The 15,425-nt window shown below is 45.0% G+C and overlaps 1 long non-coding RNA gene across 4 annotated transcripts in view; it reads right to left on the bottom strand.

Annotated features, from left to right (window-relative positions):
* Nucleotides 1–428: 428 nt before the first annotated feature.
* Nucleotides 429–15,425, bottom strand: part of LOC128916344 (uncharacterized) — a 29,922-nt gene continuing 14,925 nt past the window's right edge. Inside the window, exons 7-10 of one of the 4 annotated variants that reach the window (XR_008468932.1) lie at nucleotides 14,991–15,064; nucleotides 14,193–14,354; nucleotides 2,393–2,511; nucleotides 429–763 (exon numbers count right to left, since the gene is read on the bottom strand). This is a non-coding gene — a long non-coding RNA (uncharacterized LOC128916344). Of the gene's footprint in view, nucleotides 764–2,392; nucleotides 2,512–14,192; nucleotides 15,065–15,425 lie in introns of all 4 variants that reach the window. The other 3 variants (XR_008468930.1, XR_008468931.1, XR_008468933.1) reach the window with 3 other exon arrangements.

Below are 15,425 nucleotides of genomic sequence, written 5' to 3'. Positions count from 1 at the left end.
GAGAGCTTTCCTCTTCCTGCATCTCTGGAGAAGTGCCCACGACACGGAGCCTCCGGCAGCCTCGGCTCTCCCATTCCCAATCCCGCAGCGCTGCAGGAGCCTTCGGGGGGGGGCACACAGCACATAGCTGAAAAGGAATCACAGCAATCCCCAAAATATTCTGGAGGATCTGGGGGGGCGGCACATGCACAGGTCCTACGGGTCCCCTCCCCATGCCCAGGGATACCCATCAGCCTGCCCACGCACTCAGGAGTTGCCAGCCTCCCCCAGCAGCTCAGGATCTTTCACTGCAATACTTACTTGCAACATCTACCAGCCCTGACTATTTAAAGCGATCAGAGATTTACATCAGGAGACTTTAAATATAGAAGTAATTTTGTGTAAACTCTTGCTTTTATTGCAGCTCAGAAAGGAGAAGGGAGGGAAAAGCCTTTCTTTTTTTAGACTTGGCAGGAAACAAGCAGTTAAATAAGTGAATACTATAAAATGAAAATCTTAAAGTGATTACAAATATGAAAGGAGTGAATACCAAATTGAAACAGCCGTTTAATCAAGATAAAGTACAGAAATCCAGCAATTGGCCTCCTTCCATGATCCTGTGGAGCTGCGCAAAGGAGGCGGCTTACTGTAGCATTACCAATCTCAGTTGTTCACTGCTGACTGCCGATACCCCAAAGTCTTCCACTCTTTGCAGCTTTTCACATGCAAAATGACTTCCTCTATGGATCACCCTTGATGTAAAGTGGCTTTAATTATTCAACAACTGAAATAAAGATGAAAAAGTAATTGCATTTTAATTGCTCTAATAATGGCAGGAAGCTGCTCTGTGACTTAAATACTGAAAGGTGAAGATTAAGGCTCTTTGTTAAGATGCCTTTCCTTCAAACCCAACTTCTTTGTATTCTCTGCCAGTCTTTGCTCCTTCCCTCACCCCATAACCAGTCACACCAGTGTACACCAGTTTTATTCTTAAACTCCTGAGATGGTTTGGTCTGTTGAGACAGTGACATCGACAAATTGGAGCTTTTTACCATAAGCAATTTTAAGGTTGAGGGATTTTCTTTAAAGCATCTACAGACTGGGCAACAACAGCCCTTCAGAGATGGGTGATGGCAGTGGGAGGTTGCAGCAATGATGCTATATGGTGGGGAAATTATGTCGTTTAAGGGGCAGCTCCTGTTGTTTGACAGGCCTGGTGGCCCCCTGGCTCTGGTGGCCAGGGGGAAGCTTGGGTTGGTTTTCCTTCTTATCTGCAATTGGCACACAAAACCTTCGGGATTTTGGAATGGGAGGGGAGTGCATTAGAGAGGATTTGTTTGCTCCTTGCCCATTATGCTAAAATGTATGTGGGAACAAGTCCTGTCAGCCAGCCGCAGCAGTGGGAAGCAGCCTCACCAGGCAGCAGCCTTTGGCAAGGAAGTTTCAAGACCTGACCTAGCCTGACATTAACAGCACTTTGGAAATTAGTGTGAAAGCCACTGCTCGATACCCATGTATCACCTCTGACTGTCTCAGTTATCACAAAGATGTTTTTTTCCTTCTGCATGAGGAAGTTTTCTGCTTTTGTTGCCATCTCTGTCACAACGGGAGCTTCAATTCCTCACACCAGCTTCCTACCACAAACCAGAGCGCTCTCTCCTGCACACAATTCCTCCTGTGACTACACCACCCGGCAGTATCAAGTCAGACAGAATAAGCTCAGGAAAGGAACAGGTGCGGGTGGAATATAGAGTGAGGCTATTGACTTGGAGTGCCAGACACGGGCTGGAGTCAGCTCCAGATGTGAGCTGAACAATAACGAAAATCTTGTACTTTATCACCTTTTAAAGTACACGGAGGAATGTCCAAACAATTGTTTTCAGTGAATGATTTCAGGCAGTCATTAGCCTCACACAGAGAGAATAACACACATAAATACACAGGCAAGTCTATTGTGAGAAGAAAAAAGTTATCAACACAATTTTTAAGAAAAAAACCTAATATATGGGGGGAAGCAAACTTCATTACTTCATTCTATCTCTCTCCTCTCCCTCTCACTATTCCTCTTCTTTCTTTCAATGCTTGCGATGCTCAGTACAAGTTCAGTACTGATGGAGGTTATGCAACATTTTCATAAGCAGTTCAAAAAGAAGCCTTGTGGTTATAAAGACACTGTTATTGGGGTAGTTTATTTTTTGCTGGAAGAATCATTAATTCAAATTGCAAATTGAAATAGGAGCAAATTCCTCTATTTATTAACGAACTAATTACTCGTTTAAATCAAAGTGAAAATATGCCAGATATTGGCTATGCCTCAGCAGGCCCCTGCTCTGCGGGTATTAGACTGCTGCAGGTTGGACTGACCCAGTTCCCACCAGGAATGAAACAAGAATGGAACTGTAAGTCACAATACCTCCTTTCTGGTCCCCCCAGGTGTCCAGAAGACTTATGTCCCAGGCGGTGCTGTTACCAGACGGGCTGAGGCGACCCTTCGGTGCAAAACTGCAACGTGAGCAACAGCACAAAAGGCTTCTGTGGGATGAGATGAAGCTTATTGAGAAAAGATTTTGCTAAGTTAAAAGCAAGAATAAAGTAAATATTATAGACATTCTTCAGCCCTGTGTAATGGGAATACCGCCATAGTTAAGGCTGAATTGCAATTTGCATTCAAAAGTAGGAAGAAATTACTCTAGTTCGCATTTCAATGCATGAAATTCATCTAATGAATTAGCATATGTTGCTGTGAGACAATTTCCAGTTTCAGAGGAAGCCAAAATTTGTGCATAAAGCTTTAAAAGTAAAATATTTTCTGGTTTTTTGCAGAAATACTCTCAAAAGTTCCTTCCTTAGAACATTGCCTCTCTTCCCCACACGCCACTGGGGAGTCCTGCCCAGGGGAACCCCCAGATTCCTGTTGCAATATGGAAATTTTGTGCAGCCTCTGAACTTTTTTCCAAGCAGGGGAAAGACCAGTGAAGCCATTTGTGGGCATGTCAACAAGAACATGCAGTTGCCCTGAGGAAAGGGGCTGGTGTGGGGCTGGGCGAGGAGGAGAAGGGGCAGCAGCCATGCAGGGGGAGCTGAAGGCCCGCCATGAGCAGAGGGACTGGCCATCACGTCCAGAAATGCCCCTGTGCTTCTCTCCAGGAAGCCTGGTGCCCCTGCAAGGCAGTGATGCTTTATCTATGAAACATCCCATAATGCTATTTATCACTGGCTGTACCTCCAAACTCCTCAGTAAGGAGCCAGCCAGCACGGCACCTGGGCAGCATGGGACGCTGTGAGCTGCTCCACGCTGCAAGGGCCCTCAGCTGGTCCCCTCCCTCCTACCCTGCTGCAGCTCCATGCTCTGGTCCTTGCGGGATGATTTTGGGACGCTCAGTAGTGTTTCACTCTCACTATCAATTGGACACACCAGACCTGAATATAGCACTCAACAGACCAGAAGGAAATAGGGGAGATGGTACCAATGGACACATGATCCTGAAATCCCCACCCACGCCTGTGCTCCTACATCAAATTTAGCACCCCACCAGAACCATCTCTGCCACTGATTTACAGATGCTTTAAGCACTGGCAAGATTTTCTCCCTCTGCATGCAGCTTGGACCCTATGGCTGGCCAGACCCTCTCTGCTGGGCTGCAAGGATAAAGGTAAAACTCACCCATGTGCTGCAAGAGCCCCTGAAGTATTTCTCATAACACCCTTAAATGACGAATCACCTGTAGTAATTGCTATATTTTTGGGTCACCTCAAAAAAGGGTGCTGGCATGATCCAGCACAGCTGCAAAACTGGACTTAGTCTCACAAAAACAAGCTTTCTCACAAGGGACTTGTGCTTCCTGTTCCTTCTTCAAATACCTTATTGTTACCACTAAAAATTCAGCACCTATATTGTTTAAGCCATCAAACCTATTATGAACAAAGTGCTAAGATATTTTAAAGTAATGAACCAAGCACGGTACCTAACAGCGAGGCCATTGCATTGTTCCTGGCAAGTGTGGTAGAAGGATGAAATTATATTTGTGACAAGGGATATCACTCGATTTGAATATCAGCTCTATTAAACAGAAAATAGCGAATGCATCAGCTCTACACCACCTCTGATGGCATGCTGAGGCAAGTATTTGGTAGGGTCAGTAGGTAAAAACTGAGCAGAATAATTCTACTCATTGCTGCCTTCACGGGAAGCTCCAGAAGTAATATGCATTTACAGGGAAATTTAACTGAGCCTATGGAGATTTATTCTGTGAGAATTTTCCTCTCTTCCATGGTAGTTGTTTGGGTTTTCTTTTCAGTTTCAGATTATGAAAATGATTATTCAGAGGGGAAAATAGCATTGCATAGATGCCACTGTGCAAACAGTAACTTTTGGAGGAGTAAAACATTATCATCAGAGAACATGGCAATTTGATTTACAAGCGAGCAGACAGGAGAATGTGACAGCAAGCGAATAAAGACTAGCTCTCACGGGGTGAAGCCACCTGTAGCGCTGACGCGGACTGATTGTGCAGCCGCTGCAGAGCCTCCCGCCGTGCTCACCGGCGTGTGTGCAGGCTCTGCGCTTTGCAGAGGACGCAGTGGTCTCTAGCAGGTTAGCCGCGGCGGAGATGAAGTTAGCCCCAATTTCCCCTTGGCTAAAGCTTCCTTGAGGGTATGCAAAACAATACTGTGCTAAAGGATAGTTCAAAGGGCTGTATGTTGCACCAACACTCCGTAAATTCAGCTCAACCATCTTAAGAGAACTTTATGTCTCTTTCTAGAGCCTTCTTCGCCTCATCAGGTTTCCATTTCTAAGGCAGAGACCCCTCAAAACCCTGTTCCAATCTCAGCCTCTGCTGGCGACCCTACTCTACAGCTCACACACTGGTCTAGGGCCTTATTATAACCCGTCCGCAGACAATTTCAGTAAAGGCACAAGGGAGAACACTTTTACAGAAAGCACGATCAAACTGTCAGTGCCCTCATTAAGCAGAGGGCACCTCGGTCCCCAGATGCACCGGGAGCAGCGCGTGGGCCATTAGCAAAACCGGGGCTGCCCAGGACACAGCGCAGGCTGCTGCGGGGCTTACAGCGGGATGAGTCTCACTGCCCTGGCAAAGGAAGAGGCAGAGAGCAGCGAGGTTAATTAGTTCGTACTTTTAATTAATTTGCCATTCTTAATAGATGCCACAGATATAGTCCTGAAGTCTTGCTTAACGGATAGGGTAAATTTATTACATGTCAAATGGGCAGCATATGCTTTCCCAACCAGCTGTGCCCACGTGTGCGTAGCCAGAGTTCCCGTGAGCTGTGGCTCAGCATGAGAAGGTATTTCAGTCTCCAATGCTCATTCTCTCCATTTCAGACTAACCATTAATCTGGTACCAGACAGGCTCCACCAACATGGACCATGATGTGCTGCGTGTGTGTTTGTGTGTGCTGCTTTGCCAGTGTGTGCACACACTGCTGGGGTTTCTTGTTATTGCTGGAAACGGTCATGTTTGAACCTGCCACCGTTTCTTCCTTTCTGGTCCCTCTTTTGCAAAGGAGGGAAGGAGTTGTTCACCACCTGCAGTGAGACCTGACCTGCTGCTGGCGGGGCAGGAGCTGATTCCGACTTCCTGCTGGGTCCTGCCAGCATCCCTTCCCGCAGCGGGCTGCCAACACCGGTGCTGCTTCTGCCACCGCCAGCCCACAGCTCCGCTGGTTCTGCCCCAGTTGCCACTCTCCAAAAGCACAAGCACTTGCTTAGTTTAAGCATGAGAGGCGCCTCACTGAACTTAAAGAGATACCCATGGATTTGAAATTAATCCTTTGGACAAATGTCTGTAGGAGCAGGCTTCTGCTCCACAGTCAGCACAGCCTGAGGAGGCAGGCTCTGATGCCCCCTAAGCTCTCACACCCCCTTTCAGTGTTGCACCACAAAACAGCACAGTTTAGCCCCAGAAATTACCAGCTCACCACATAGAAATGTCTGCCACGATTCCCAGCGGCTGAGGTATTGTGGTTCTTACACGTAAGCCAGCGGTACCTGGATCTGCATTTTAGCAGTAGGCAGCTGCCCTCTTCACATCACTGAGAGAGGTTAGAAATCTGATGTCAAGTGAAGAATGGTATTTCTGTTTCTTCCTTGGTGCGTGAGGGGAAAGGGGGGAGAAAGAAGAGGTGAGAGAATCAGACCTGAATGTTTCCAACAATAATTAATAGCGAATCTGGGCGGCACACACAGAGGGCTCCATGGCATCCATACAGACGAGCTTGTTTGAGCCAGAAAGCTGGCCTCCGAGACTGTCGAATCAGCCGGGAATATTGATGTGATTAACAATGATTTGATTTGGAAATCAATGCGAAGGAGATTGTTTGCTTGCTTTGTCCAATTTAGTCCGTGAAATACTGGCTTCAATGCAGGGAGAAATTCAGCTGAAGCAGGAAGGGGATTTTGAGGAGGGGTGGAGTGGGGTGTGTTTGTTATTTTATCAGACATCCGTCTGGATTCTAGCTGGTGAAAACTTGAGCATTCAATCAAATGTTTTATGTGTGTCTATAATAATCCAAACAAAGGAACAGCTGACAGCTCATGATCATTTAAAGATAGAGCAATTTCTATTTAGCAATCTTGTGACTGCATTTTCTGTATCTACGTGCAAGGCTTCTTAATCGTTGTGTGGGTTTTGTTGCAGTGTGGCTGCAAATGAAACACTATGAATTTACAGGAAGCCCAACACAAGCACTAAGTCTTTAAGAGGAATATTAAGAAGCCATTCTCCTGGGTCGCAGCGCAAAGAGGCTGCATATGCACAGCTATTAAAGGTTGCCAGGTAGAAGCTGTTGGGCTTATATTCTAACCCGAGGAGGAGTGGTAATTCATCGCGGATAATTTGTATCAGAAAGGAGAGAAGCATTTTTTGAACTTTAGTCACATTAAATAGTCTCTTCCACTTTAGCTCCAGAGAGTTGCTTCTGCCAATAACTCCTGGGAGCACTGCAAGAACCCCTGGGTGAATTTTTTTGTGGTGTGGGCTGGGAAACAAACTCGTAAAGAATTGATAAATGGTCTCGCCTAACTTTAATGTGTTTTTTGAAATATGTGAAAAGCTTAGTGATGAAATCCCAGACCCCATCTGAGGGTCTCATTCTGCCACATTAATTTTGCTGAGTAGCCACTTGCTCCACAGGAACCACTATAAGAGTCAACACAAGGAAGAGCAGTAAATGACACACTAGAGCTGAAAGCTTGTCACCTTAGTATTGCCCTTGGGAAATTTATCCTCCTTAAAATCAGCAGCTTTGCCAGTTATGATGTAATTATTTCATCACTCACTGTGGGAACTTGATTTTGTCACCCCCCCGCCATCCAACAGGTTACTCAGATTCCCATTAAATGCTTGGTCTCTCCACCTAGTTACTTTGGAGGTGCAAGACTCTCCCTAGCCTGAATCAAAATTAGATGTCCAACGCTCAGGCAATTAAGAGCAAGGAAAGTTGATGGAATATGACAGCGAGACAGCCCTGCCTTGCGTGCAGGTCCTTCCCACAGCCCGTGATCGGCACAGGCTGAGAGGATTGCAGGACACAGGCTGTACCAGGCAGCTCTGCCTACGGAGACAGAGCCATCTGATGATTCCCTTCCTCCCTCGCAGCTTCCAAGGCAGCACCCCTCTTTGGGTACAAATGGAGGTGTTGGAGGCTGTTTGCTCTGCTGTGGGAGGCTGTGCGAGTTCTGCTGGGTAGGACTGGCTTACTCAACAGCACAGAAAGGAGCAGCGCTGCCTATATGGCTTACTGGAGTCACCGATATCTTAGATACTCTCTGTTGAGACTGCTCACAGACACCCCTGGTTAGACCTTATCCTCTTGCCCTTGCCATCCTTAGACCCAGCCTCACCATAATAGCTGTTCTCCTTCAAGACTAAAACTTCAACCTCCTCAGAAAGTCCTCACCTTTCTGATCCAATCCTTCACCTGCTAGGAACAAAGCACCTCCTTTTTGACACAGGAAGTCACATCTGCAACGTTACCACCACAATTTCAGCATGTCCACGTAGGACTGGAGTCCTTTGATGGAGAAGTCCCACCAGCTGAAGATACCTCACTGCCTTTGAGCAGTGGGACCGCTGCAGCTCTCCTGTCTGTGCCAGGACATGTTTCCCCTTCAAACAGCTCAGGAAAAGTTGAAATAGCTACAGACCAAAGGAGGTGCCAAAATATCCACTTATAGTAGATGCTCTGCTGCCTAGAACACATTTTACATACAAAAGCACTGAGTGGAAACATTGAGTTACTCTATATTTTGACATTGGGCAATACCAACATGATCCAAAGAAAAAGTAGGAGAACAATCTTGCAGTGGAAAATGCCATCAGCAGTGAGGCTGAGCCCAGCCCACAGCAGTTAGCAAGTTAAAATGATTACAGCAGTTTGGGCTGTGATCACCTTAGACTTTAGAAGTTTTTCACTAACCTTTTTTCTGCAAGTAAATTCTTCACACAGTAGACAATTTGAGTAGTGATTCAATTCACTGCAGTCTCCTCCATGAGTCATTACTGAAGCAACTCTTAAACAAAGGTTAAGCATTTTAAACAGAAGTCTCTACCTTTCCAGATGGGATGCAAACCCCACTTGGTCACAACTAGAAATTCAGACAAAAGGGACTTCAACTCCCACAGGTGAGATCCATCTACATCCACAGATGTATTTTTATTCCATCAATTCAGTGCTATCCTTCAGCCTCTTTGTGCAGCTATTCAGTGAGGCTCTTTAGTTCTCTGGTGTATATTTATAATATTTATTTACATAAAAAAGACCTAGATGATTTGGACAGCGGACATAGCTTTTCAGATCCAAAAAAACCCCTCTACCATTAAAATTATTAACTAATTGGAGTAGTTCTGCAGTACGGTCAGCAGAAGAGACTATTCTTTCTCCTGTACGTGGAGAAGGAGCATTTTTGGTGCTACTGTGCATTGTGGAAAAGCAGCTCTACCCACAGGAGGGCAATGCCAGGTGAATTGTTTCTATTCTGTAATATGCTCTCCTAGCAAAGCACCTGAAGAGCTGCCTCTTTCTCTTTTATTTTATCAGTGTGGATGGAGAGTGACAGACACACAGTACCAGCCCTCACAGCACTCCACACCTCCATGGTGACAGGGTCTTCCAGCCTCTGTGTCCAGTCCAAGACAGCTAAAAGTTTTCTTTCGCTACAATGCTGCCCCCAAAGATCTGCATCCGTAAGGATGCTCGGCACTGCGTCTGGGGTCAGACTTCCAGCCCTGGAGGCAATCGGCTCTGCAGCTCAGTATTAAGCTCAGCAGCTATCTAGGCTTCTACACAGGCGCAGTCATACTTAATTCCAACACCATTCAAAGCTAATACCACCACTGTCTGTAATGCAATAGCTGAGCCATATCCAAACTCTGTGTGTGCGTGAGATAAACACTACACAGGCTCTTGGCTTGCCTATTAAGGTGTTTGCCCTGTTGTTCTTACCGACATCAGCACTGCTGACAAAAAGCAAGCAATGCATTTTAATAAATCTGGAGAGCTGTGTTCAGCTTCCCAAGCAGCTCTGCAGGCAGCTTGACAAAAGGGAGCTACAGGCTGCTGCAAACCAGGCTTCTTCGGGGAAGGGGGAAGGAGATGGAGTGAGTGCATCTGAGGTTCAGATGAGCAATCATCTTCTGTGCAAACACACAATCCCTGAAGCAAAGGCAACTGCAGAGCTATTTTGATTAAACAAGCCTGCGATCACTGAATTTCTTCTCCTGCGGAGTCCAGGAAAGGAGTGGGACAAATTCCCAGTGCCAGTCAGTGGAAGTAATGGTTTTGAAAATACCCCTTTACTGACTTTACCCCTTCTTCCAATACCACCTGTAAATTCTTTGCTAAAACTAATATTCTTAGAGCAAAACCGCCTTCCCCTTCACAATTCCACCAATAGCATTAACTGGCAAAGGTTCATTCTGTTTCCTCCCCTAAAATTCTTGACAGACACTTAGCAACCTATTTCACTAGATGCCCAGACCCCCGTTTGCCCCCCTTTCTCTTCCCTCCCCTTTCTGAAACGAAGAGCTTTTTTTTTCTTTTTTGAGAAACGGGAGTGCATTAACACGCATCCCGATCTAGACTCCACAGGGTTTGCGGTAGCGCCCGGGTTTGCCGGCTGGCGCGGTGCGGTACAGCGCGGTGCGGTGCGGTGCGGTGCGGTACGGTGCGGTGCGGTACAGCGCAGCTCCCGCGCCACGCTCTGCACGGTCATTGCTGTTACATTTCTGCCCTCTAATGGGTAAAAGGAGCTTCGCAACGTCTCTTTTTATTCCGAGGAAAGGGAGGAAAAGCCCCGAAGTAGTGAAGGCGCAGAATCGTCCCCATGGGGCGTGCGCCAGGGCCGAAGGGGCCGGGAAGGCTCCGGTGCCAGATGGCAGCAGGCAGAGCTCAGAAGGCACCTATAAATATTTGTTCTGCTCAAATAAATACACACGTTTTTCAGTTTCTCAGCCAATTTTGAGGAGTTTGCATCGGAGAATTAGGCTTTACCACAAGATTTCTTGGACCTCAAAAACATTTCATACGAGATGGTTTTATTTAACCTGAAGTTCATAGCAATTTTTTTTTTTTTTTTTTTTCCCTGTGGATGTGAGCTGCAAGGGTAAGGGGAGAGAGGAAAATCCCTGAAGGAAAGTAAAATCAAAGAGCAGAAACATGAGGCCGGAGATTGCCATGTGTATACCCAGGATGGAGTAATGAAAATTTGAATGCTAAGAAAATTACAGAGACGAATTTCACAGTTGCCAACACAGCAGATTTAGCTTCTATGAAATGATGGAGAGTCTTAAAACTCTTAATCTATTAAATTAGAGAGGGACTAGATATAATGGAATCATCACATTATATCCAAAACAAGGAAGCCAGATGGGTGACAGATTTTTAAAGGCTTCTACAAATATTTGTACATTTGTTGCAATGTAAGATATGCTGCAAGAGCTTGTCCTGGCAGCCCCAGCAGGCCATCGGTGCAGCAGGTCCGAGCAATGCAAGCAGCCATGAGCTGCTCCGGCAGAGCAGCAGGACCCAGTGAGCAATGAGGAGGTGCAGTGATTCAGTGTTTCCTGCATGCAGTTTCTGAAAACAGCTTTCATAAGTTGTAGCTCATGTATTTACTTGGTTAATTCCTTCCAATTGTGAGCTCTTGTTAGAATTTGTTTCTGTGTTTTGAGTAGCAGGGGGGAAAAAAAGTCCTTTTTTTCAGTGGGAAACTACAGAACAAAACAAACATTGCTGGTTCCTTTCCAAATTGCATTTTTCATTCCATTATAGTTTTGCAGCTAAAAGCACTGAATTGCTGAAAAGAATTAGATCTATCTACATCTTCTCATCACAAAAAGTGACTGGGAGAATTCCCATTAAGATGAAATCTAAGCAAAGGTGGATCACCAGCTGCAAGTAAAATTATATAGGGCACAAATGCTGCTGAAGCAAGTTATCCCAGCATCATTCCCTGTCTTTGGCCTTCTAATTGTGTTCGTTTTCTCCAACTGCTGAAAGAAGCCAATTTGACTTTAAAACCAACAAACAAACCAGGAAAACATAACAAGGTATGCCATAGCTTCTAACATAGCTTCTTGACTGCCCCTATGCAAATTGAAGATAACATTTTTTCTCAAGTGAGAAAGATTCGGCTTATGGTACAACTGCCTCAATACAGTGTCCCAAAGTAGATGGTGTTAATGCTATTTTAATCCGCAGTTTGGCATTGATCCTGCCATAACCACAGCATACGGACGACAATGCAGTGAAGCCCTGTGTGTCTGCATGCTGCACGTGGCACTTTCCAAAATAGGCAGAAGAGCTTTAATCCTTCAGGCTGACCAAGTCATTCCCTGCATAAGATCCAGTGGAAGAGAGGACAGACGTGACTGGATGATGCCTCTGCAGCCCTGTACCTCCAGCCTATTTCATGCTGCGCTGGTGTATAAAAGGCCTCGCTGCTACTCAGCGAAGGACAGACACACCTTAGCTCTCCTCATTCCTGCGTGTTCACCTCCATGCCAAAGGCAGGCAGGGCTGTGCAAATCCTTTGATATGTGGTTGTACTGTGATAGGGAAATTTTACAACATAGAACTGCTAAAGCCTAGATCCAGCCCTGAGCCCAAGCCCTGCATCTCCTTGATGTCTATCAATGCCTCTCAGCACATTGCATGGTCTAGACTAGAGGATTTCTTAAGATTCCACCCAGCCTTAATTTTCTTTGATCCTTCTCATTTCTTATTGAACCAGAAATTTCCCATTACAATACAGATGTAATTCCAGACCTTTTTTGCAGCTTTTCCAATCTCCATTAGAGCTTCAAAACCCTGAATAAAGTGTAGTTGGTTTAGCACAGTCAATGGACTGCAAAGTTCCATCATTTAATTTAATCTCTTTTGCTGTAGTGCAATTCCCCACCTAGAGCCCTGCCTATCTAATAGGTGTATATTCTTCTGTGTCCTGGTCCTGTTTTGTCTGATCGCAGCGATAGAGGTGGCATACGGATTAGACACTGGGATGTCCATTGTGCTGAGAGGAGGCTGGAGACAATGTCAGCCATCTGAAACGCAGAATGGGAGGGCCAGAGGGCGTTGAATGTTTCACATCCCTTGCATGTTTTCTCTTAGATGTATTGTGAGAAATGTGATCAATGCAACTCTTTTTTTCTACAGATTAGAATAAAGAAACACAAAAATCCTCTTTGATTACCTTGATAACACCTCCTCAGCTGGCTCATTATAACCTATTGTGAGGTATTTCCAAAAATGAACATTTCACCGTATGGGTCAGGAATAATCCTGTTGGTACAGATAAAAGGTGCCAATGCTCAGTTATAACAACCTGTGCCAGCTGAGGATTGTGCCTATCCACACCACAGGCATCTTCCAGTGCAAACCAGTAGCTTCAAACCTGCCCCAGCAAAAAAAAAAACAAACCCAAGAGTGACGAGGCAGTCACACACCTACAGCGGCTGGAGGCCAAAAACTCCATCAGAAAGAGCAAAATTCCGCGCCGCAGCACTGGGAGCTTCCTAGCAAAAAGCCCTTGCTGTTTCAGCTGTAATGACGTAAATCCCTTCGACGCATTTGTGTCAAAACCATTGATCAAGAAACATTATTAATTAGACCTAATCCACACTCCGGAGGCACCAGAACATATCGTCACAGCTCGAGGGGGTTTAGGGCAGCAGAGTGTATGTCTCAGCAAGGTTTCCTTAATTTTATCCTCATGATTTTGAAGGTGTGAATGCACAAAGAAAACAAAAGAAAAATAGCAGCTTTGCAAATTTAACCCTTCCGAGGTGCAGCTAGCACACTGAGCTGTCTGTGAGACTAAAACCTACCGTGGCTGTACCTAGACAAACAGTATGCCCTCTCAGAAGAAATATTGAAATATCATTGAGGTACGAAATAATCCAAGTGCAAGCACACCTATTTGCTTCTCAGAGCAGGCAGACAGCTGGCAACTGTGTGGGCAAAGGGCTAAATAAACCGCCTGGGTTATTTACTGCAGGAAGGTAAAGTCTGAGATCCCTGTCAATGCTCCAGCCCAACACAACTGGTTGCCCTGTCCCTCCACCATGCCACTACAAAACCAGCCCTCTGCTAGAGAGAGCAGGAGGCCAGGCACAGGTAGGAGGAGTAGGCATTTGGAAAGTGTCCCAGGTCTTAGGCTCTCAAGAGTTAAAGAAACCAGAGGAATCTTAATCAACGATTAAAAAAAAAAAAAGAGCTAAGCAGCAGCAGTTCCAAAATTAATGAGATTTTGATAACCCCCCTTTAAAAATGGAATATTTCCATTTTAAAATGTACAAAAACTAAAATCTTCATAAATATCCTATTAAGAAACTTCTGCTGCTGTTTTAGAGTTTCAATTGAAATACAGTGCATGAAGGTTGCCATAGCTACGAGCAAATTTTTAAATAACTGTTTTTCATCAGAGCAGCTGCAGTATCACCCAGAAACGAGGGTGAAGTGGGGAAGCTGGAAGCAGTCCGACCAACTTCAAGCTCCTAATCAACTGACTCTGAGATTTTCACACAGCATAGAAACTTTTAATACGCTTTCTGCTTTTTAAAGAAAATATTGCCCTTTGTTATTTGGCAGCACCCCAGCAAATGCTGTCAGCGCTGCGTGAGATCTCAGTCAGGAGAAGAGCTTTGATTTCACGTTGTAAAAGATAAAAATTTCCACTGCTAAGCCCCTACCATGGTGCAAGTGCCCAGGCACTGAAGGATGTGCTGTGGCCTCGGGTCCGCTCTGGAGAGCTTTCTGCATGAACCAGTTGATTGACAGCAATGCACCTAAAAATGCCATGAGAGCTGCAGATTTCTGTATCCAGGAAAAACTCTCCCTTGCCTGAGCTTGCACTAGAAAACACAGAAAGGAGGAAATGTAAAAAACAAGTGAAACTGTGAAATGTTAGCAGGAGGCTTTTGAAGTGGGGCTGTGATTTAGGTGATCCTGCCTCCGATGGTGTTTGGTGATTCGTGGGCATCGGGAGGCATTTTCCTCTCCTGTAAGGTCCCTCCCTGGCAGGAATAGGCAGAGCAACTTTCTGAGCAACCGTGCAAGCAGAAAATGGGCATTTCTGCACGGTGGGCATCTGTTCAGAGGGGGCTAGGCTACGGAAAACATTGACAGCCTCCTTTATACTCAAGCCTTTCAACCAGTGATATTAACTATGGCAAAATTCCTAGAAAACTTCAAATAGATTCATTTTATGTTCTCAGCCAAGTATGTCCCTATGTCCCAGTCTATAAAATGAGAATAAATAAAGAATAAAATTTCTCACAGGAATACAAAGAGATTTAACTCCAGCACAATAGTAATTGAATTGCTATCTACAGAAAGTGGAAATGCTTGGCTGAGTTAGGTTTTTTTCCCCAACAACAAATTAACAATCATTATTTAATACACGATTATGAATCTGAAAGGATCATCCCAGTGATGATTATTCTTATACAAATTGGTTCATTTATCTATGACCTGCTTCTAAGAGATACCTCCATGGTGCGGTGGAAGGGCTGCCTGATTCTTCTGTGGTGATGCATGAAGGCTTGCGGTGCTCTGCCATCACCTGCACAGCAGCAGAGTTCAAGGTTTACAGGCAAGCAACAGATACTAATCAACGCAGACAAATCTTCTGGGCGGTGTATTTTTATTTCAAATCTGATTTAAAAATTTCCTTCACGTCTCTAAATGAAACAGCTGCCTTCCTCAATGACTGTAGGTTTGTTTGTTCCAAAATATATGTTTTTTTCAACATGTAGTAGACAACAAATTTTTTGTGGGGGTAAAAGAACGAGAGAGGAAAACAAAAGGGGAAATTCAGAAAAAAAGCTTTTAAAAACAGAAAAATGAAAGTAAAAAAAATCCTATCTTTGCACGTTCTTCTAACAAATTACATTCTTTGATTATATTATCCTTAAATGCTGAGA

This window comes from Rissa tridactyla, chromosome 11 (genome assembly GCF_028500815.1).
Source record: "Rissa tridactyla isolate bRisTri1 chromosome 11, bRisTri1.patW.cur.20221130, whole genome shotgun sequence".
NCBI classification, from domain to species: domain Eukaryota; kingdom Metazoa; phylum Chordata; class Aves; order Charadriiformes; family Laridae; genus Rissa; species Rissa tridactyla.
The sequence above is the reverse complement of the archived record's forward strand: the minus strand, read 5'-3'. Positions and strand labels throughout refer to the sequence as shown.